This window comes from Paramisgurnus dabryanus, chromosome 2, assembly GCF_030506205.2.
Source record: "Paramisgurnus dabryanus chromosome 2, PD_genome_1.1, whole genome shotgun sequence".
NCBI classification, from domain to species: Eukaryota; Metazoa; Chordata; class Actinopteri; order Cypriniformes; family Cobitidae; genus Paramisgurnus; species Paramisgurnus dabryanus.
In genome coordinates this window covers 22135315-22158614 of record NC_133338.1, presented here as the reverse complement: position 1 = coordinate 22158614, position 23300 = coordinate 22135315, and the positions used below count along the sequence as shown (strand labels likewise).

The window sequence follows — 23300 nt, the reverse complement described above, 5'->3', positions numbered from 1 at the left end:
ACAGCAGTATTAATGAAGAAATATAATTTTATAGATAAAATTCAACTGTTGCCAAGGGCCATCACAATCACTATTCAAATTCAATTAAGCAGCTATAGGATATTCTGGAGAGGTGCCTTTTTAGAAAATGTGTCCACTGTAATGAGGAAACTGCAACTGAGAAATAGTGTTACATCCCTTACAAACTGTCATAGACACATACAGAATCTATAACCTGAATCTGTTTCAATTGAATTACATTGAATTTTTAAAGTGCCAATTCATAACAAAGTTCCTCACAGCACTTTTCAAACAGAGTAGGTCTAGAGACCATACTGTACTCTTTATATTATTAGGCTACAAACTCTCAGAAAAAAGGTACATGAAGATACAAAAGTTGACATTGGGGCACTACCTTTTCAAAAAGTACACTTTTGTACCTAAAAGGTATACATTGGTACCACCAAGCTACATGCTGGTACCTCATAGGTACATATCTGTACCTAAATGGTACATTTTAGGACCTTTTTAAAAGGTAGTGTACCAGTGACAAAAAGGTACAACTTTTATACCTTTTTTCTGAGAGTGCAATGGCAACTTCCTTTTAATATGCAGCAAACTCGAGCAGAACCATGGTTCAGAATGGGCAGCCATTTGCCTCGACTGGTTGGGGAGACATGGAGAAATATAGTGGCCCACAGTCTAAAAATATCTGGGTTATTTTTTTACGCATGTTGGGTAAATATTGGACAGAACACACTACTGGGTTAATATTGACCCAATGCTGGGTTGTTTTAACGCAACTGCTGGGTTATTATACCCCATGGTTGCATAACAACAATCCAGCATTTGATCTATCCAATATTTACTTATTGTGGGTCAAAACTTAACCCACCCAGTGCTGCACTATACAAAGACTCAAATGTAGGCCCGTATTATTGTTTAGTTAACTTATTTTTTCCACTTTGCATAGAGCCAAGTGATCTGCCGAAACACAGGTGGAGAAACAAAACCACTGTTAATCTCACTTACTGATTTCAAATGAAATCTCCTCAGCAGCTTGCAAAATGCCCTCCAACTGCTTCCTTCTATAATAGGATGGCTTTTTGAGGCTGTCCTGCAACTTTAACTGTCATGCCTTGATTTACCAGGGACTGGTAGGGGAGCCTTCCAGTACCTCCGGCATCCTCTGAAAGACACGGGCAAACACATGCATGTACATTTTACACATTGTAACACAGTCGGAAAATTGTGACTCTCCCATCCTGTTAATAGCCAGTGTACCGGCTGTAAACAGTCATTTTGGTAATGTGTCAATCTTATGGTTGATGGACACAAATAAGTTATTGATTTGATAATAATGCCATGGATACATTAAGGTATATTAGGTTATCAAGACTTAAAAAGTGTTTGAACATATGCTTACTATATTTTTGGTTAAACAGATCTTGCACTTTTCTCAGCAGTACATTGACCTCAACTCTGGTTCTCGGTGTTGCGGCTGAGAAGCTGGCTACAGATGTAACAACAGACAACAATCAATTTTATAAAACTATATTATTTATATTGGCACTATTACGGACCTGAGTCCATTTATGTGGATATACGGATATTTTATATAACCAATATTACCTTTGAAATGCAGTTCAAAGTTCACTGTGTCTGTTGAGTCCAGGAAATCGCTCGTTTGGTCTTCTTTTTCAGCTGAAAAAAAATTGGAAATAAACATGTTAAAATAAAATGCTAAAAGTGATTGAAAGTAAGGACTTGGAAATCTATGAACAGATAAAAATATACATTTATTAAAGCAACTTAAGTGTAAATAAAAAATTAACCAAATGAAGAAGGAAACTGAAATGTAATTAACATTACCAGTGGAGGATTGAACATTTGTAGAATTTCTTCAGCCTCCCTGGTAGCTGCTTCAAGTTCAGCATTGTCAGCTTTCATGTCAAGATGTTTTGAAATAGTTGCAGCTTCCTGGCATAACTGGTCAAAACCTGAAGATGCCATATTAAAGAAAAGAAAGAATGCAAAGAGAAATAGGCAAAGCAAATTGAAAGAGGGACAAACAGAGAGAGGGGGAGAGTGAGAGAGAGTGAGTGAGTGAGTGTGTGTGAGTGCGTAGGAGAGTAGGGCTATGCAAAAAAATCGTCTGTGATTCTTATGCGTGTTTCATCAGTAATGCCGGTTCCGTGATTAGAAGTAAAACGCCATCAGCTGCTTTCAGATGGAGCGGCATATATTACACAGACCCGTAGTTCAACGAGAAGCTAGGCAAAATCTGGTTCAAAATCAAGGAAAATCGACTCCGATAATCGATGCAATTTTGCCTATCTTCTCTGTGAACTACGGGTCTGTGTAATTAATGCCGCTCCATCTGAAAGCAGCTGATGGCGATTTACTTCTAATCACGGAACTGGCTTTACTGATGAAACACGCATGAGAATCGCAGACGATTTTTTTGCACATCCCTATAGGAGAGTGAGTGAGTGAGTTGGAGGGTGAGTGAGTGAGTGAGTGAGTTGGAGAGTGAGTGAGTGAGTGAGTAGGAGAGAGAGTGAGTGAGTGAGTGAGTGAGTGAGTGAGTGAGTGAGTGAGTGAGTGAGTGAGTGAGTAGGAGAGAGAGTGAGTGAGTGAGTGAGTGAGTGAGTGAGTAGGAAAGCTTTTGCAAGTGATGGCTCTTAAAAGAGCCGTTGGTTTAAATGTTGTGGAGCGTGTAGATGGAGGAGTATGAGATGTATGTGAAGAAACTGCAAGACAAAAAAAATTGTGAATTACAAATTTTGGATATTTTTTAAATTCTTTATTTACTAAACATTGTATGTATATAACTATTTACAACTATTTACCCAAGATCCGCCCACTATCATAAGACTATATAATAAGATAAATAAATAAATAAAACGGCAAAAGAATAAAACTGACCAAAAAGAAAGATCCAAATGTCTAAAGATTTCTGAATTGTACATCAAATGTATTAAAAGCACGGTGTTGTTGTTACTGTTTTTACTATGTATAAAAAGGCTGAACTACTGTGGTAAAAGCATAAGGTTTGCTGTTACTGTACTACAAAACACCACAGTAGAAGTAGACTAACTGCGGTAAAAACATGGTACGATTTGTGTCCTATAAACACAAAATACCACAGTAGAAGTACATTGGTAGTTAATTCCAAAAATATGAATATAATAAAATGATCGAGGATCTGTCACGTTATGTTAATGGTGACTAACATAACGTGACTAGCTTTTCACCCACTGCTTGATTATGTGTTGTGTTGAACTTATTTTGAACAAAAAGAAAGAATGTAATATAGATGACCAATACAATTCAGAGAACATTTAGAAGCCGATCTGGATTAACACATATAATGAATTTAAAATCGAACAAACATACACTTTATGGTATACTCACCGAGATGTGATGACATTTGTAAATTGATGATAAATTTCGCGATGATGTGCGAATGAGATTTGGGTCACGGCGGGGCGTAGCCACAAGTGTGCCGGAGCCACCCAGAGTGGCACACCTAAAATGGATGCAGAATATTTATTTATAGTTTCAATTTTGTTGTTTACTTAGAATATATATATATATTTAAAATAAACCTTTCACACGCAAGTTACAAATATTTTATCTGACCCCTTGTGTCCATGGCGACGGGTCATGATTGTCACGTGACACACCGCAACAACAATAATGTATGTATTCGTTTTATTTCGTTTTTTCCTTTTTTTTAATTAAAAATATTAACTAACTTGCTTACCATGTCAACTATCTGATATTCCAATCCTTCGTTTAAAGATCTTCATAAATTATCTTGATCTATAACGAGATGAGTCGATTACAGCACCTGAATTCCCCAGCGTTTCTGGTTATCTTGCCTGCCTGTGACACACGCAGATTTTCAGATGCACACCCAGAGGTTTTTTTCTGGCTACAGGTCACGCTTCTTGAATGCGATGAACAAAATCGTATGGTATAGTACGATTTAATATATTCGTATTAATTAGCACAAAATCCCTGCGACACAGGGCTGTGTTAAATGCGATGAACTAATCGTACGATTTCGTACGAGCCAGCTCGTATGATTTTATACGATTTAGCCACTTGGTTAAATCGTTTGAATTATTACGAATTCGCTGTGAGATAGGGTTGGCTCCGACATAAGGGTCCTATTAAAACGTGTCTTCTCTACCTAGATTGACTGGATACGAATTGAGAACAGAAGATTATGCAAATCACTGATTAAATCAACCAACCAATCATAGGCACGAAGACATCAGTCAATGTCCCGCCCCCAAAGACCCAAAAGTCATATTGATCGAGCGAGCTTGTGTGGTGCAGCTGTGAGAGCATAGAGAGAGTCAGAATCGAGCAAAAGCTCATCCAAGCCCTTGCTCGCGTGACTGCATTTGTGCGCGCTGAGCGGAGGTGCGCTCTCGCAAGGATGCTTTACACAATTGTGTTCTGCTTTTTCGCGCTCGAATAGTGTTCGCGTGCTCGTATCTCTCACTCGCGCGTGGTTTTTGTGCGCGCTGGGTCTGATTAAACACCACACCTTTCTTTCCCATTCTGACATTCAGTTTGGAGTTCAGGAGATTGTCTTGACCAGGACCACACCCCTAAATGCATTGAAGCAACTGCCATGTGATTGGTTGATTAGATAACTGCATAAATGAGAAATTGAACAGGTGTTCCTAATAATCCTTTAGGTCAGTGGTTCCCAACTTCAGTCCTCAAGGTCCACCTCCCAAAATGTTTTAAATGTCTCCTTATATGAAACACCTGATTCCACTCATCAGTCTTGTTCCAGAATGTTTAAAATGTTCCTTAATTAACACACTAACAAGCTAATGAACTGAATCAGCCCTTACAAAAATTAACCATGGTTTTACTACAGTTAAAAAAAACATGGTTACTGTAGTAACTACAAGAACCATGGTTTAACTATGGTTTTTGAAAACCATGGTTGTCAAAACCATGGTTATTTTGTAGTTACCATGGTTTTCAAAAACCATAATTAAACCATGGTTATTGTAGTTACTACAGTAACCATGTTTTTTTGGTTTTAACTGTAGTAAAACCATGGTTAAATTTTGTAAGGGCTGATTCAGTTCATTAGCTTGTAAGTGTGTTAATTAAGGAACGTTTTAAACATTCTGGAACAAGACTGATGAGTGGAATCAGGTGTTTGTCAAAACCATGGTTATTTTGTAGTTACCATGGTTTTCAAAAACCATAGTTTAACCATGGTTATTGTAGTAAAACCATGGTTTTGCTCATAGTAATCAATACACCAAAAAAACATGGTTACTACACTTTTACCACAATAAAACCATGGGTTATTTTCGTATGGGAGGTGTTTTATATATGAAGACATCTAAAACATTCTGGGAGGGGGGGCTGAGGTGAGAGTATACTGTTACCGTGGTAAAGCATGGTAAACTAGACGCGTATCGGGTTTTACCACGCAGTAGCAGAAATAAACTGTTACTGTGGTAAAGCATGGTAAATTCGACGCGTATTAGGGTTTTACCACGCAGTAGCCGAAAAATACACTGTTACTGTGGTAAAGCATGGTAATTTCGACGCGTATTCGGGTTTTACCACGCAGTAGCCGAAATAAACTGTTACTGTGGTAAAGCATGGTAAAATCGACGCGTATCGCGTTACCTTTATCCTAATATTAACTGATCGAATCTGCGTCACGTTAAAGCTGAGGATGGCATTTAATCGTTTTAGTTACGATGTGCTGATTTAAAATCATTTTGAGATACAATAAGCCTAAGCAGAACTGACAGATATAAAACAGCGATTGAATTGAACACTTTTACGTTAACCTGATTTATATAGAGTAATAAACTTTATATCAAATTAAAGACACTTAACTTACCAATGCGTTGTTAAATCTCGCGATGTAATGAAATGCAACTCCTAATGTAATGTCACATGGAGTTCTTCTCTTTAGCGACCCCAGTGGACGTTTGTTTTTCAAAACTGTAGCAATACGTGCCTATTGGTACATATTTTTGGCGCTGCAAAAAAGTGTGCAGAGGTACGTATTTCCCATGAGACCAGGTTGCTTTTTCCGTGGCATTCTCATGGATTGGTTACTCAACTGTTTTGTGCTATTTTCTTACCATTTTCGCTTCGGTTTAGGGTTAGATTTACATTAAATGACATCCCAAACCCAACTCTAACCCCAACGCCAGGCGACAATTGTATAAAGTTTAGAAAATATTAAATAATAAATCAGAAAAAATAGTATAAACCAATCTGTTAAAGTGACATACTAACGCAAACACCAAATCTAACCCTAAACCAAAGCGAAAATGATATGAAAATAGGAAAAAGCAGTTGAGTAACCAATCCGTGAGAATACCACGGAAAAACACAGTCCATAGCAGGGCCATGGAAAAATGTGGAGATCCGTGAGAATGCCAAGAAAAAATAAGCACAAAATTCCGTGACTATCCCACGGAACTTTGTGAGATCATGTTGCACAAATGTATGCTAAACTTCAATTAACTTTTGACTGCCTAATATGAATTTATATTTTAAGTGATTTTAGGATGGTTGTTTATAGTGTATTTTCTTCAAGGAGTTTACATGTTTAATAAACAGGTGGAGATAAACTACCTGAGACACTATAAAAGAGCAAGCTGTGTTTTTGGATTCGCTCTTTGTGTATGCAATTTAATGTATATTTAGCCTGAATTTAGCTAAATACATTTTTTATACCTTTTTTTTTCAGATTTTTGAGTGTGTAAATCTAGCTGATCAGGAAATCCTATTCAGATATTTAGGTTGCATGCCTATTGGCTAGATGGATTGGCTAGTGATCTGATTTTAAATCAACAAGACTTTTGAATTTGACTATTGTGACACATTCAACCTGTAACTTAGCATGAGCCATTATTCTCAAGCCTAACTTCCAGCTTGGAAACCTACAACATGGTTATGGCTCTGCTTTATTGTAAGTGTGTGCCCCTCGCAGCTCACAGTTAAGCAGATGAGTCATAATTAGAATTAAGCCTAAATTGGCTTTCATTCCCTCATTCTCAGAGCCGCACAGTGCAAAACAAGCCCAAAATGTCACGACTCATGAAATGTGAGATCATTTACATAAATCTGCATAAATTTGAGCATTGCCATAATGTCGCAGTCTCTTCCCTATGGCACTACAGTAAACATCACTGTGCGCTAATCTCAGTGACATTCTGTGGGTTTTCCTGAAATCATAAAGTGGTCTTTAAGTGAACTTAAGTGAATGTATTTTTATATTCATCCACAGGAGTTCACTGCGGTGTACCAAAAATGATTATTTTGTTATTTCATGATCATTGTCGACCCTAAATCTAACCCTCAAAATTAAGCTGCTCAGTCAGAAGCAGCATAAGGTTTGAATTTCCTTTACCCTTATTTCTTTATGAAGCGCAGCTCAGTGCACGCAGCGCCGTGTCGAGTCGCGTCTAGGACAACTCGGAGGTATCGTACACCGGAGGTGCACATGATATAGCGCGAGCTTAATCAGATAGCGTTTACTTCAAAATGCAAAAAATCTCGGGCAGGCAATTATAATCGTTAATGATTTGGGACAAATATGATGTTATTTAATGTTAAATTATGTGAGTGGCGCTCTGTGGCACGACAGGGATTTGAGCAACTTCCTGAGTCGTAGCTGGGCGCTGCTGACAGGCGCCACCTGTCAGCGCCGGTGTGCGTATACTCATAGAAAACAATGTGTTCGTTTTTTTTTAGAATGCCGCGGCGCTGAGCTGCGTGCCGGGTGTGCGACCCCCTTTAGACTTTAGAAACAATAGTGCCTGTAGTTCTCTTGTCCTTGATATTCTACTGTATTTGTTATTTACTGTGTCTGGGTGGGCCAAGCTGGCATGTAACAGTCATCTGTTGTTAACAGATATATCCTTCCTTGACATTATTATGCCAAACCACCGATTTTGAAAATGTTTGCAACTTTAGATTTATTTGGGATTGGTGAAGGAGTTTCACCAGACTTTTTAAAGATTTAAAATAAATATTTGGTGTCTCCAGAGTACGTATGTGAAGTTTTAGCTCAAAATATCCCACAGATAATTTATTATAGCATGTTAAAATTGCCACTTTGAAGGTGTTTTTGGCAAAACTGTGTAGTTTTTGGGTGTGTCCTTTTAAATGCAAATGAGCTGATCTCTGCACTAAATGGCAGTGTCATGGTTGGATAGTGCAGATTAAGGGGTGGTATTATCCCCTTCTGACTTCACAGAGGGAACCAAATTTCAATTATCTTTTTATTCAAATGTTTTCAGAGAATGGTTTACCAAAACTAAGTTACTGGGTTGATCTTTTTCACATTTTCTAAGTTGATAGAAGCACTGGGGACCCAATTATAGCACTTAAGCATGGAAAAGTCAGATTTTCATGATAAGTCCCCTTTAACTTTTTTCCCATTTCCAAAAGTGAAAACATCCCCCGTGCCCTTTTGATTCAGCCTGACTTACAGTGAAGTTTTAAATGGCACTCGTCCTACAATTAGTGCTGCTTTAAAGAGTAAAATCGCACCTGCAGAGATTTTACTGTACCTGTAGGTGCATCTCTGGCTTCATAACTGTATGTGAGGGATACTATAAAAAGGCTTCATATATGCTTTCTATTCTGCTTCCATTTTCCTTTTACTGTGGGCCTTCTCAATAACTATTACCTATCTTTTTCCGCTCCACTTTTCCTTTAATCTCAGCCCTCCTCTGCCTGGCTTCTAAAATCTGAGATGAGTTCTGAAAAGGTGCATCTCCTCCTTTTGCCTTCAGCTTTATAAAGTGTGTGTGTGTGTCCTGTAATGCATGTGTGCACAGGCTGTTTCATCGACCACAGCGGTTGCTCGGGAAAACCTCTGATGGAATAATATAGGGAAAGGGATGGTTGGGTTTGTGTGTATGTGTGAGGGGTGGTTGGGGGTTGAAGGCCTAAAAATAGAGAGGAATAGAAAGGCCAGAAATGGAATAAAGACGCATCTGCTGCTGCAGGTGATAGAGGGGTATAAGAGAGAGAGAGAGAGAGAGAGAGAGAGAGAGAGAGAGAGAGAAACATTGATATCAGAAGAGAGATGGAGTGGTGTTAAGTGTTAGTGCTGCTTGAACGGCCTAAAAAGAAAAGTGCAAAATGATGGTTGGTTGGTGTAAAGATGTGGCAGCTGAAAGAGATGTGGATTATCGCACTTTTATCTCGCACTTTGTGTATTCATAGCTTTAAAGAGACCCTATTTTCCTTTTCATGATTTTACATTTCTTTTGGTGTGTAAGTGTGTGTTAGTACATGTTAGCAATCTGCAAAGTTATGAAGACATGAGTTATCGTCTCCAACTGAAATCTCTTTTCTTGGACTACAATGAACGCATGGATTGTAGGCAACAGTTTACTTCTGCAGCGAGTTGATGTGGACTCAATGCACATTATCATAATTCCACCCGTTTCTGACTCACAGCCTGTTAATAGCCTATGTTTTTATATTTAAAGAATTTGAGTTAAACATCCCCCTTCCTGTTTAAAAAGGCTGCTACGGACCTGTGCGGTCTGTAACAGTATGAAATACATTGGGGGCCCTATCTTGCACCCAGCACAATTGACTTTGTCAGTGACGCATGTATCATTCGTATTTTGCACCGGCGCACAGCGTGTTTTTCCCTCCACAGACGCACATCTGCAAACTAGGGAATGAACTTGCGCTCCCTGGGCGGTTCAGCGCAAAAATGGAGGCGTGTTCCGGCGCAAACCATCCCTGATGCTATTTTGCAGTTTCAAAAAACAATTGCGCCATTGACCAGAAAAAAATTGTTTAAAGTCAGTGGCGCGTTGCGCGTGGTTCATTATGCTATTTTAAGGGCGCATGCTTGACCATAATGTATAGCGTGCACAACGCGCACACACTTTATTTTTGCAAATCATAAACTGTTACAATAAAAAATATTAACACATGAGAAAAGGGGAATCATTGTGGTGAGCATTGTGGTGATAGTTTTTATTTATTTTGTGTGGCTGCGTTAAAAAATTATCATGTGTGGCTATATTACATTTATTTTATGTAAATAATAATTAAAATGTTTTCATAAGAAACCTTAATGTATGTGAACTTGATTTGTAAGAGTACTTTGGGGTTGGACTGCTTGCGTTTCTTGGCTTTCAGCGGTGAGGGTGTGTTGGATGACGTTCTGATTGGTTTATTTGACGTTACGTCCAAACCACACCTATGAATAATGAACCTACTTCAGACCAACCCCTTATTGATTTGCGCCTGGCGCAAGAGTTATTTCTCCTGCCGGAAAAATAGCAACAGCGCCCAAGATCCGCCCATAAAGTCACTTGTGCTTTGCGCTTCGCGTTTCAGATCGTTAAAATGGGGCCCTGGGTCTCACATGTGTTACCTGTGCTTTTGCTCATAAATTTTCCCATTAATTCCTCCTCTTACTGGAAAAAAAAACACTTTCTTAGTATTTTTGTCTTGTTTTCAGTACAAATAACAAAAATTCTTACATTGAGATGCTTTTTCGTGATGAGAGAAAAAAATCTTGAAATAAGTTTACTTTTTCCTCAAACACTTAATTCAAGAAAAAAATTGTCACCCCATCGGTGGATATTTCTGCTTGTTTTTTTTTACTTATTTCCTTATGTCATTTTGCTCATCAAGAAACTACATCTTGATTTAAAGGATTAGTCCATTTTCTTAAAAAAAATCCAGATAATTTTCTCACCACCATTTCATCCAAAACGTTGATGTCTTTCTTTGTTCAGTCGAGAAGAAATTATGTTTTTTGAGGAAAACATTGCAGGATTTTTCTCATTTTAATGGACTTTAATAGAGCCCAACACTTAATACTTAATTCAACACTTAACAGTTTTTTCAACGGAGTTTCAAAGGACTATAAACGATCCCAAACGAGGCATAAGGGTCTTATCTAGTAAAACGATTGTCATTTTTGACTAGAAAAATAAAAAATATGCACTTTTAAACCACAACTTCTCGTCTAGGTCCGGTCCTGTGATGTGCCAGCGTGACCTCACGCAATACGTCATCACGTCAAGAGGTCACAGAGGACGAACGCGAAACTATGCCCCAATGTTAACAAGTGTGGAGAAAGAGGACCGTTCCTACGTTGTTGTATGTGGATTGATACTAATTAATGTCTTTGTGTCAGTTTATTGTTTACAAGGGTCCGCAAATGTGCGTTTCATATATGTAACACGTGACCTTTCTATGTCACTACGCATTTATGTGAGGTCACGCTGGCGCATCACAGGACCGGACCTAGACGAGAAGTTGTGTGTTAAAAGTGCATATTTTTTATTTTTCTTGTCAAAAATGACAATCGTTTCACTAGAAAAGACCCTTATGCCTTGTTTGGGATCGTTTAGAGTCCTTTGAAACTCTGTTAAGTGTTGAGTTAAGTATTAAGTGTTGAGCTCTATTAAAGTCCATTAAAATGAGAAAAATCCTGCAATGTTTTCCTCAAAAAACATAATTTCTTCTCGACTGAACAAAGAAAGACATCAACATTTTGGATGACATGGTGGTGAGTAAATTATCTGGATTTTCTTTAAGAAAATTTACTAATCCTTTAAGAATTTTTAGAAATTTCTACTAAAAACAAGATAAAAATACTTAGTAAGAGAGTTATTTTTTGCAGTGCTGTCACATTATATGCACACAAGTGCACACATCATTCTAGTGTCCTGTTGGAAATGAAAGAAGAGGCTTTATTGTATGATTTGGCTACAGAGACAGTGATGGGTTTATTAAGAACACTTCAGTGATCAGAAGCAGTAATCACACACAGGCTGCCCTCAGGTTTTCACCCCCTCACTACTGTTATTCTGCCATACACTGGAGTATGCTTAAGCATGCTCCTTTGAGTATGCACTACAGAATGATGGCTGCTTCAAAGGTTCAAGTGTACTCACTCTATCCCAGAGGCACTGTCAGATATTCAAACAGTTAAAAATTCAGATGGCCATTCTTTTCCTGATGTCATTCTCGCTCGCACTTTCTTTCTCTTTTCTGTGTCCCTCTTTTTCCCCAAGAAAATTATATAGACTCAATTTCGAAATGCTATTGCATTTGTGACCTTTAAGCGAAAAAACAAAATGAATATAAAATTGGAGAACAACAAATACTTTATTATTTATTCGACACGTCTAGAGTTCAACTCAGAGCACTTCTTTAAATCAAAAGAAAGGAAAGATAACACAGAAGCCTCTGAATTACCATGAATTTACCAAAATGACTTTACCAGTAAATATAAAAAAGGTGCGAAAGTTTCCTCTAAACTGCTGCGCGGTGAGCTCAGTGTCGTATTTGTGAACAACTAATATTTTTAATTTAAATTAACTTAATCATTTATTGCCAAGCCTTTATCATACACACACACACATGCACAGCACAAAGTAGCACATCCCGAGGCAGTTTACATACATTCGCACACATGAAGAGTTGAGGTCTCTATCACGCGTAATCCACCTAAATACAAAGTCAATACACCACCGTTAAACACATCAGATGAGATCAGGGAAGGTGAGATAGAGATGGGAAGATATTGTTAGGGGGACAGAAAGAGTCAGGATGCAGTGGAGCGGATGAGAGTGCTCTGACTGTTATTCTCTGCTCACGCACTTTCTTTTAAAGGAGCCATGGCATGAAAATCTGACTTTTTCAATGTTTAAGTGCTATGTCCCCAGTGCTTCTATCAACCTAGAAAATATGAAAAAGATCAACCCAGAAACTTAGTTTTGGTAAACCATTTTCTACAAGCACATGAAAAAATAGGTTGTTGAAATTTGATTCTCCTTATGATGTCATAAGGAGCTCTTATTATAATAATACCACCCCTTAATCTGCACTATCCAATCACAGCACTGCCATTTAGTGCAGAGAAAAAGCACAATTGAGTTTTAATTTAACAAACCACCATCATTGTGATCAGTTCATTTGCATTTTAAACGACACACCCAAAACGGCACATTTTTGCACACACCTACAAAGTGTCAATTTTAACATGCTATAATACATTATTTATATGGTATTTTGAGCTAGAACTTCACATGTGTACTCTGGGGACACCAAAGATTTATTTGACATCTTAAAAAAGTCTTGTGCCATGGACCCTTTAACAATCACTCACTTCGGTAGCCACAAAATAGTTTTTGTGTATGAGTTGTGCGTTTTCCCACCAGGATGGTAAAATTGGAATTCAGATACAGTACATTGTGGGGACCAGCCAAGTGTCTTCACAAAGAAAACAGCTTAATAAGTATACTCGGTAAGGCCTTGAAATGAAAATGAGAAAGGTTTGCGTAAGCTTAGGGAATAGAAAATATGATCAACTTGGTATAAAAACAATAGAAGTCTATGGTAAGCTTGTAAAACATAAATGCATATGTATAGTTTTTAATGCATATCTTCTGCTTTTAAGAGCTTGTAAACACGACACACAACCTAGTCCTGGGTTTGCGTGTGTGTTTATGTGTTTTTCCCATACTTAGTGGCATTTTCTTCAATGGGTCTTTAATGGCTGTGTTGCCATGGCCACCCCCTGTCTGCACGCTCAGAGCAATGGATCTTTTGTGCGACTGCTGAGAAAACAAGCCATCAGAAGACATTTGCACGCACAATATAAAGACTAAATCAGGACCATTATCCAGCACCAGAATGATTGCGCATTTAACCATTATAATTGCGTAACTCTGAAGCATATGTACTGGAGTGACATCTCAGTGGATTACAGTTACGATTCATCCAAGCATTGCCTTTTCACTTTCTCGATCAGTGATTGAATATAGAAATCGGTTTTGTAAATCATGGCATTCATTGCACTTGTAACCAAGCTAGCCTGCGGTAACCACGAGCTCAAATTGCACACAGATCGTCCCTCATTGCTGATGAGACTGTAGCGCATTCCCCGGCTTGTTATTATTTCGCTTATAAGTTTATTGGGAACCTTAAAATGCATGACAGCTCATTATTGCAAAGAAAGTTGCTTGCTATAAATGAATATTGTTCTTGTCTTTGGCCTGAGTCAAGAAGAAAACCGGGGAGAGAGATATTTTAATGCCGGGTAAGACAGAGTGTTTGTAATGAAAATCACAACTTGTGTTCAGATAGGATTTTTAGGGAAAAGGAAATATTTAGAGTAGCTTCTTGTGCTTCTCATGAAATAGCCCATCTTAATATACCAATTTAAAAAGCATATACGCATTCGCACTGATTGACTTCCTGACAAACAAATGCCAAACAGCATTAAGTCTGATAAACAGGCTGGCGTTTGATTACACCAGGGCTTACTTGTATGTATGCCTTTGATTTAGTTGAATATAATAACACACTAGATAAAACAGCCACGAGCGCTGTGATCTATGGTTGCCTGCATCTGAACAGCAGCATGCATTTGTCTCAATGATTTCTCCTCTTACTTAGAGTCGAACTCCAGTGGTCGTTCCACCAGCTGTTCGGGATGAATGGAGCGCATCGGCCTTGCCAGAATTTGTGCCAAGTCTGTGCCAGAAGTTTTCTTCACTGAACAAAATGCTTTTACTCTGCTTTTTTTATTGTTCTGCAAATAGTTTTGTACTATGGATATAGTTCTTACACACAGAAAAAAGGGCTGCAAGAAGCCAAAATGTCAGACAGATTTTAATGCTAGCTTTATTTCTGCTGGTCTGCTAAAATGTAGGTACATGAATTACATTTGATGTGCAGTGTAGACAAGTCATTTTTTAAAGATGTATTTATTGGAAGCTCTTTATCTGTTTTTCATCTCATACAGGACTGTTCTAAGTGCAGTGCATGTGTTCATTACTCACTGGGATGGATTTAATGCAGCGGTCACATTTTCGAGTATGGGTTCCATACAAACATGTAATTTTCAAGTAGTCGTAGTTGTGATGAAAGAGGGGCAAGTTGTCACAAGGGCGGTTGCTGGTCCAGTTACACAAATGTGTTTTCAGATGGTTTGTCTATTTGTTTCAAACAAATATATAAAATTACATTTTGGATAAAAGTATTGAATAGTAAGTAAATACAAACGGGGCTGTAACCACAATAGACAATGAGGTGGACATATCCCCCCAATATTTAGAAATGGTCCAATATTTTATGTTTTTAATATAGGCTATATACAAACGGCTTTGAATGTTTTTGCCCCCCCCCATTTCAAGATGTGGTTATGGCCTTGAATACAAAACCATATTTTTAGGCCAGATTCAAATACCAAAAAAGATTTTAACCAAGGAGCTGAAATTTATAAATAATAATGTTTAGATGTTATAAATGTATACAATTTAATATATCTTTATCATAACAATTATTTGATAATCATTTATTATAAAATATTATAAAATACAAAACAATTAATGAGACAGAAAAAGTATGGGGTATACAAATATGTTACACTTTACGAAAATAAGAAAAATATGCTGACTTTTTTAATACTTTTAAGAAAAATATTCTGTCTTTTTTAATAGTTTTAAGAAAAATATGCTGTCTTTTTTAATACTTTAAAGAAAAATGTTCTGTCTCTTTTAATACTTTTAAGAAAAATGTGACCCGTCACGGAAACCAGGGACACAAGTCGGCAGCACAAGTTTCGAGAAAATGAGAATCAAAAGGTTTTTTTTCAAAATTTGTGATTTTCGTTTTATTGCAGAATCTGTTAGTTGAGATCACGAAGAAGCCTCTCCATGTTTGAGATAGCGGTTTATGTATATTTAAAAGCGTACATTTTGCGGTTGAAATAGGCTTGTTTTTCCAGAGATTCTAGCGTGCAGCGGGGGGCGTCATTGTCTGTGTGTATATTTACATACTAGATAAGCTTGTGTTTTCGCCTCCGCCCCCAGAGGGAACAGCGTGACTACTAAATAAGGATAGTTCGCTCAAACTGAAAATAATGTCATTAATGACTTACCCTAAAGTCGTTCTAAACTCGGAAGACCTCCGTTCATCTTCGGAACACAGTTTAAGATGTTTTAACTTTAGATTTAGTCCGAGTGCTTTCTGTCTACTCCATTGAAAATCTATGTACAGTTTCCATGTCCAGAAAGGTAATAAAAACATCATCAAAGTAGTCCATGTGACATCAGTGGGTCGGTAAGATTGTATTGGAGCATCGAAAATACAGTTTGGTCCAAAAATAGCAAGAATTACGACTTTATTCAGCATTGTCTTCTCTTCCGGCTCGAGCGTGAAGTCACGTGACTGTAGTGACGCAGCTGCCCTGTTCCTCAGACATGTTTGCTTAGTTTTGTTTTTTTTTACTTATAGCGTGCGTCTCCCCAGACTGTAAATGAAGCTCGGGCACACAAAACAAAAGAAAAATAAAAGAAGCTGGGGCGGAACAAATAACAGTCAGCCGCATCGTACGTCAGCCAGGTCACTGACTATATGGGGCGCCGCAGTCGGATGACGTCAAAGTACCGCGAGAGCTCTTCAAGAAATCTTACAGAGTAGTTTAATTTCGACTCGCTCTCGCGGTACTTTGACGTCTTGCAGCGCAGCATGAAGTCAAACTCATAAGTTACACAGATCGTAGAATTCTTTATATAATTGGCTACATGTTTTGTCTATCAATATTTTCCATGAAGTCATTGGCTGATGGAGGAACGAACGAGCGATTGGTTAAATCCCTAAAGGACGTCAAGTTTTTGACGGTTCTGTTTGGATTATCTATTATACTATCGCCCTATTTTAAATACAAAATTTGAAGGCGGGTTCATGTGTTTAACGGAACGTAAATACCGAAATGTAATACCCTTACATGTTTCGATGTAAATAGTCCTCAGATTGTATATTATATTGTAGGGATGTCCCGATCCGATCACGTGATCGGAAATCGGCCCCGATCACGTGGTTTCAGACTCGATCGGAATCGGACGTTACCTCCCGATCAGGACTCGGATACATATGCAGGGTTTAAAATCCATTAAGTTCTCGCTCTGCTCCGCGCCAGTGTACGCGCTGCGCTGGTGCGTGTGAACTGAAGAGAATAGGCTTGTTCGACTTCATCCGGCTGCTGGTTCTTGTGGTGCTGCATGCATGACGTCAAAGTTCCGCGAGAACGATTTAAAAGCAAACTCCTCCGTATGATTTCGCGGATCACTCTCGCGGTAGTTTGAAGTCACCCGGCTGTCGATTGTTGCGGCGCCGCATGAAGTCGAACAAGCCTATTGACGTGCTTTCATTCATAGGCTTCACACTCGTGCGTGCAAGGAACCCACAACAAAACCGCGTTTTTACCGCTCATTTAAACGACGCGTTGATCGTTATTGTCAACATTTGCTCAGACGCAGTTCCGCGTCTCACTCAGAACCTCAAGAATGCGCATTCGCGCAGGATCATTTGACATTACTGTAGAGATGAGCGAGAGAGAGAGAGAGAGAGAGAGAGAGAGAGAAAGAGAGGTAAGAATGGTGCCCATGTCGAAAAAACCTAATAGAAGTCTAGAAACAAAGTATTAAAGTATGTATAGCCATGTCACTCATCTCATTTCAAAATGTTAACTAGATAACTGGATACAACTGATTGTATAGTTTAATAAAATAATGTATTTTGATTATACAAATGAATCACGACCTAACTATAGGTATTTTATAACTAACTGCTGACCAGCTTAGGGAATCTCTATGGCTAATTTATAAGATATATTGCTGAATCAGTATGTTGTTTTTCTTGTTAATTGAGTCTTTTTGGGTAGCCTATCTTATGCCTAGAATGAGTCAAGGAGGTTGAGTCTTATAACTTCATTCAAAGTTTGATCAATTGTGCATAATGACATGTGCACCAAATGCATATAGGGTGTCAGACTCATAGATTTGCATAATTTAAAGTTCAGGTTTTAAAGTTTGGGTCAACATGTGGCACAGCTTTAAAACTGAAACTTATAAAATACTATCAGAGATACAAAATGTCATTGAAGCACACCCAGTGGCTTTGCTGTCATCAGGATTAAACATGTTACCCCTCGAACCCTCCCTCCCAACAGAGCCTCCCCACAAAACAAACCCCAATTTAACCCCTGAACATATATACTATATATTCATTATTTTTTAACACATCTGTAGTTATGCGCTGGCACAGAGTTAGACTCTTTTGACTCCACACAGAAACAGCAATGCGTGCGGCATGACATAAGGAACATCCTGGTTCTGTTTTTTCGCTCTTCTTTATTCTTTTTTTTATGTATTATAGAAGTATCGGATCGGGACTCGGTATCGGCAGATACTCAAAATCAAATGACTCGGACTCAGACTCGAGGGCAAAAAAACCTGATCGGGACATCCCTATTATATTGTATTACCAGAAGTTCATGCGAAATCTGATGTAAACAATAGACTATATCTATATTTCACGGATTATACGCATTTGTGGACAAAAATCATTGGATGATTCAAACATCTGAAACAGACTGGATTCGACTTGTGATCCCCACAAAGGTAAAAGTCCTGTTTATTTTTGCATGTTGTTCATTCGGATTTCTGTAATAAAATACTACATATGATTCTAGAACATCTGTATCTCAAAACGGCTTTACAGGGGGTATGGCTTAGCTAAATGAGATGTAAATGAGCCCTATTGTCTCTCCAGCCAGGGCAAAGGGAAAGTGTTAACCTTTTTCTTTCTCAAATTTCTCAGCACTCTCTTTCTTGAATGTGTTACATTCAAATGGCCACAACTTCTCCAAATCTTATCAGATTTCCATGTGTTACACATCGTTAGAAAGCTTAGAAACTGCACTTTCAGAATATATGAATAACTCAAAATGCCCCAGATCCGACTTGTGTCCCTACTTTCCGTGACTGGTCACAAATATTCTGTTTTTTTAATAGTTCTATAGCCCTATTCGGACGGGATTAGTTTTACAGGGGGACCTCTGAGAAAATCGTGCTTCTCAGAGGTCCTCTGTGTTTTTAATCCAGTCCGAATCGGCCATGTCTGTGTTTTTCTCTGACGACCTCCATAAGAATTCCAGAGCAATTTACCTACTGTTTTTCGCCGAACTCAGAGGTCCTCTGAGAAAGTTAATCCCGTCCGGATGCAAATGTCTGTGTTTGCCCGCAATATCTTTTGAAAACGCGGTTCATTTCGTGTTTTGGCCACCGTGATCTGCCGTAAGGTCTTACTAATGTGCGTATATTGTATTTCCTGAGTCCCATTCATTCAGATATGGATGTTTTTTCGCATTCGGCAAAATAAAATAATTAAATCAAGACGAACTGAATATCAAACACTGTTAAGACTGGCCACTGTAATATCATTTAACGTTATAAAGAAACTCCGTTCAAAGTTCTTCAACTCCGGAATGGTAATGTTATATAATAATAATTCTAATTATTTAATAGTTAATAAAGATAATAAATTATTATTAATCATTATTTCTTCATTTCTTTGGGTTTATTATAAGCAGACAGTTATATAAAACACATAGGCTAACGTTACTTTAGTAGGATTTGTATATTTTATTTTGATTTGTTAAAATTAAATTAATAAATTACATGTTCTGTCATAATTTTACATTTAAAGCAAAATATTAAACATTACAAACACGCGTATCCAGAGCACGTGCTCTTCTGCAACGCCCAAATGCATGAAACAGACACTCCCATCTCTGGAATCCTGCATCATTTTAATCCCGTCCGAATCGTTACATAAAATCACAGACGTCCTGAGGGACACGTTGAAACTCAAACGTTGTTTGGAAAACTAATCCCGTCCGAATAGTGCTTAAGAAAAATATTGCTGTCTTTTTTAATACTGTAAAGAAAAATAGGCAGTCTTTTTAATACTTTAAAGAAAAATATGCATTCTTTTTTAATACTTTAAATAAAAATATGCATTCTTTTTTAATACTTTAAAGAAAAATATGCAGTCTTTTTAATATTTTTAAGAAAAATATGCTGTCTTTTTTAATACTGTACAGAAAAATAGGCAGTCTTTTTAATACTTTAAAGAAAAATATGCATTCTTTTTTAATACTTTAAAGAAAAATATGCATTCTTTTTTAATACTTTAAAGAAAAATATGCAGTCTTTTTAATACTTTTAAGAAAAATATTGCTGTATTTTTTAATACTTTTAAGAAAAATATGCAGTCTTTTTTAATACTTAAGAAAAAATGCTGTGGTAGCACCATTGCCTCACATCAAAAAGGTTACCGGTAAGATTGCCTTTCTGCACTGTAAAAACACCAATAAATGAAATGTTGGAAGGGTAAAATTATACGGTATAAGTTAAAACCAATATTATTGTTCGAGCTTAGTTAGGAAGACATATTATTTTAAGTAGTCATAAATACATTTTTAACATGAGATTTAATTAATTTCTTAAACTTAACAATGAAAGGATTATGTTTTATATCATATTTTAGGATTGCACTTGATATCGCTGTTGAGTGCTGCATCATGTAAGTTACTCTGCTTTCTCATTTGTTATAATCGGACTGCGTCCTCCTGCTCGTGATTTTGAACTCAGAGCTGAAGCAGCGGGTGGAGAAATAGTCCCAATACCATAACAATTTTAAATAAAACTTCTAAATATGTGTGTGTGCGCGCGTGCGCACGTGCGTGCACTTGGGTGTGCGTGTTTTGAATTTAAAATGTTTTTAGTCAAAAGGATCTGGATCGCAGGTAGTTTCATTTGAGATCAATATGCACGTAACTGGAAAACGTAACGTAACTCAAAAAACATAAAAATATATTTATGAAGGTGTGTTAATGTATATCTGAGGTAAAGTGTAGCTATTTTAGTTAAAGGGGACAATTTACAAGACTTTTAAAGATGTAAAATAAATATACGTATGTGCTATAGCTCAAAATATCATATAGATAATTTATTATAACATGTTAAAATTGCCACTTTGTATGTGTGAGCAAAAATTTGCCATTTTGGGTGTGTCCTTTAAAGTGCAAATGAGCTGATCTCTGCACTAAATGGCAGTGCTGTGGTTGGATAGTGCAGCTTAAGGGGTGGTATTATCCCCTTCTCACATCACAAGGGGAGCCAGATTCCATTGACCTATTTTTTCACATACTTGCAGAGAATGGTTTACCAAAACTAAGTTACTGAGTTGTTCTTTTTCACATTTTTTAGGTTGATAGAAGCACTGGGGACCCAATTATAGCACTTATAGCATTTTCATGATATGTCCCCTTTAAGATAGCCTAGGCATATAGGGTCGGTTTACCGGACAGGTTAAAAGGCCTTGCAATTACTTTACTATTGTGGTATGAATGAACAGAAATATTCAATAGCTTTGCCTACAGAACTGATTTACAAAAAAATAACCTATCCTGAAAATATAATGTACAAAAGTGTGAAAACATCCCCAGTATTTTTCACCATCAAATCATCACCCCATTTGTTCTCTGTCTATTTCTGTTCGTCTTTGTCTCACACCCTTTCCCTCCCTTTATGTTCTGTAACTGAATGAATGTGCAGTGCTCATAACACAGTGTGTCTTGTCGTCTTTCAGCAGGGGAGCATCTATAATATTACACCCCAGCTCTGCACTCCCGAGCTTAACCATGTCACAGCTTTGCTCTATCTAATAAACAGATGTCTTTATTGATCCAAAGTGCCATATACCTTTCTTTCCCCATACACCCAGCTAAAAAACTTTAGGAGGGAATGATAAGAGTCACACATGCTAGGCTTTTATATCTCTGTTATCACGAGAGAGTTAAGGTGGTTTTCCACCGCTCTGTTTTCATAGGTGTGCGTGTGGGCGGCAGAAATAAGGAGGTCAAAGCTTAATAACAGTGCGCCGCTTATGGAGTGGGTGTCTGTGTGACGAATAGAGATTTGGGAAAGAAAAGTGTTTGCTGTTAGCCCCTTAAACTCTGCAGACCTGCCGGCGAGTCCTAAACTGCATCATCAAATTTATTTCAAATATATAAGTTGTGGAGCACAAAGTTTTCTGTAAAATATGACCATTTTTATCAATGTACTCCAAAGTATGGTGGTAGACGACTCTTTTAAATTCTAATAAAGGTTTCACAACCATTAGATATTTTTTGTTATAGCAACCAGTAACACATAAAAAGCACAATTTCTATGCTTTCATGCATACAGTATGTCATGCAAAATATGATGATTTCATCTACAAAGTCAGGTGTCAAACTTTGTCACGAATGCTAGATTTGGCAAAGCTATTCAAATATTGGACAAATTTTTTGTTTTCAACCATAATGATTGATATATTTATGAATGCCTTGCTTAGACCAAGTCAGACGGAAAAATTTAATATGAATACAAAAAGCTTTAACTTTTTGTAGCCTAGTTTTTTGTTTCAGTTCTCAAGAATATAGTAAATGATCTTGAAATGGACAAGGACTTTACACGCCATAAAATGGTCAAAACGTTTTAACAGTTAGTTAGTACATCTGTTCTGATGATCCTGGGCTGTTGCTTAAGGTGTTTGCCATGTTTTTGTTCACTGTTGTGTACACGTGTGAGTGAGATACAGGCTAAGGTACACTTTGCTGAAAAAGTGTTCAATCGTCAAAACGCCATGAACGTTTTAGAGCCCTCACACATCTCTAACAAATTTCAACCTGACCTTGGACAGCACATCTTGTCATCAGTTTAATAAACCACCTGCAGCCCGTGTAGACTTATGGTCGACTCCTGGTCATTATTTTTAAACAGACAGTTTAACAACGCACAGTTATAACTGGTTTGGGAATGGCATGAGGTCATTATTTAAAGTCGAAAGTGAGACGTGTCTTCAACATGACCGAACAGAGACCGGTTCTAATGTTTTGAGCTCTGTTAAAGGATGAGTCACTATCAATCAGGGAGATCTATGGTTCATTGAGTTGATCAAATGCATTAACTGGCTCTTTATGACTGGACTATACACACACGTTTAGTCGTTTGTCTAAATCAGGATTTTTCAATGGACCTCCATTGCATTTAAATTAGACTAAATGTAATTACTATAAACAAACTCAAGCCAACATTAAAATACAGTAACTGAATGGGATGAGAGTGAGTATGAAATATGATCATTTTTATGTTTGGGTTAATTATTCCTTTAAGGCAAAGCAAGTTTATTTATAGACCGCATTTTATTCACGGTGGTAATTATGAAGTCCTAAAATAACAAAATGGCATACAAAAATTAAATAAAAACTAAAAGGACATAAGTTCATTTAAAATGGGCAAAAAAAAAGAGTAATAAAGAAAGAGAAAAACAAAGGGTGGACCAACAAGGATTAGGCTTAAATCTGGTTTAAATCAAGGCTTATTTAATAATTCTGTTGCACCAAACTTTTAATCTTT

General features: G+C 37.4%; 1 protein-coding gene and 1 long non-coding RNA gene across 3 annotated transcripts in view; one reads left to right on the top strand and one right to left on the bottom strand.

Annotated features, from left to right (window-relative positions):
• nlgn2a (neuroligin 2a) overlaps positions 1-23300 on the top strand; it is a 223172-nt gene that overhangs the window by 45178 nt on the left and 154694 nt on the right. The window lies entirely within an intron of this gene.
• On the bottom strand, positions 2509-6049 carry LOC135730644 (uncharacterized). The gene is made up of 3 exons (XR_010526028.2): positions 5879-6049; positions 3397-3511; positions 2509-2732 (listed from the first exon to the last, which is right to left on the bottom strand). It is a non-coding gene; the product is annotated as an uncharacterized lncRNA (long non-coding RNA).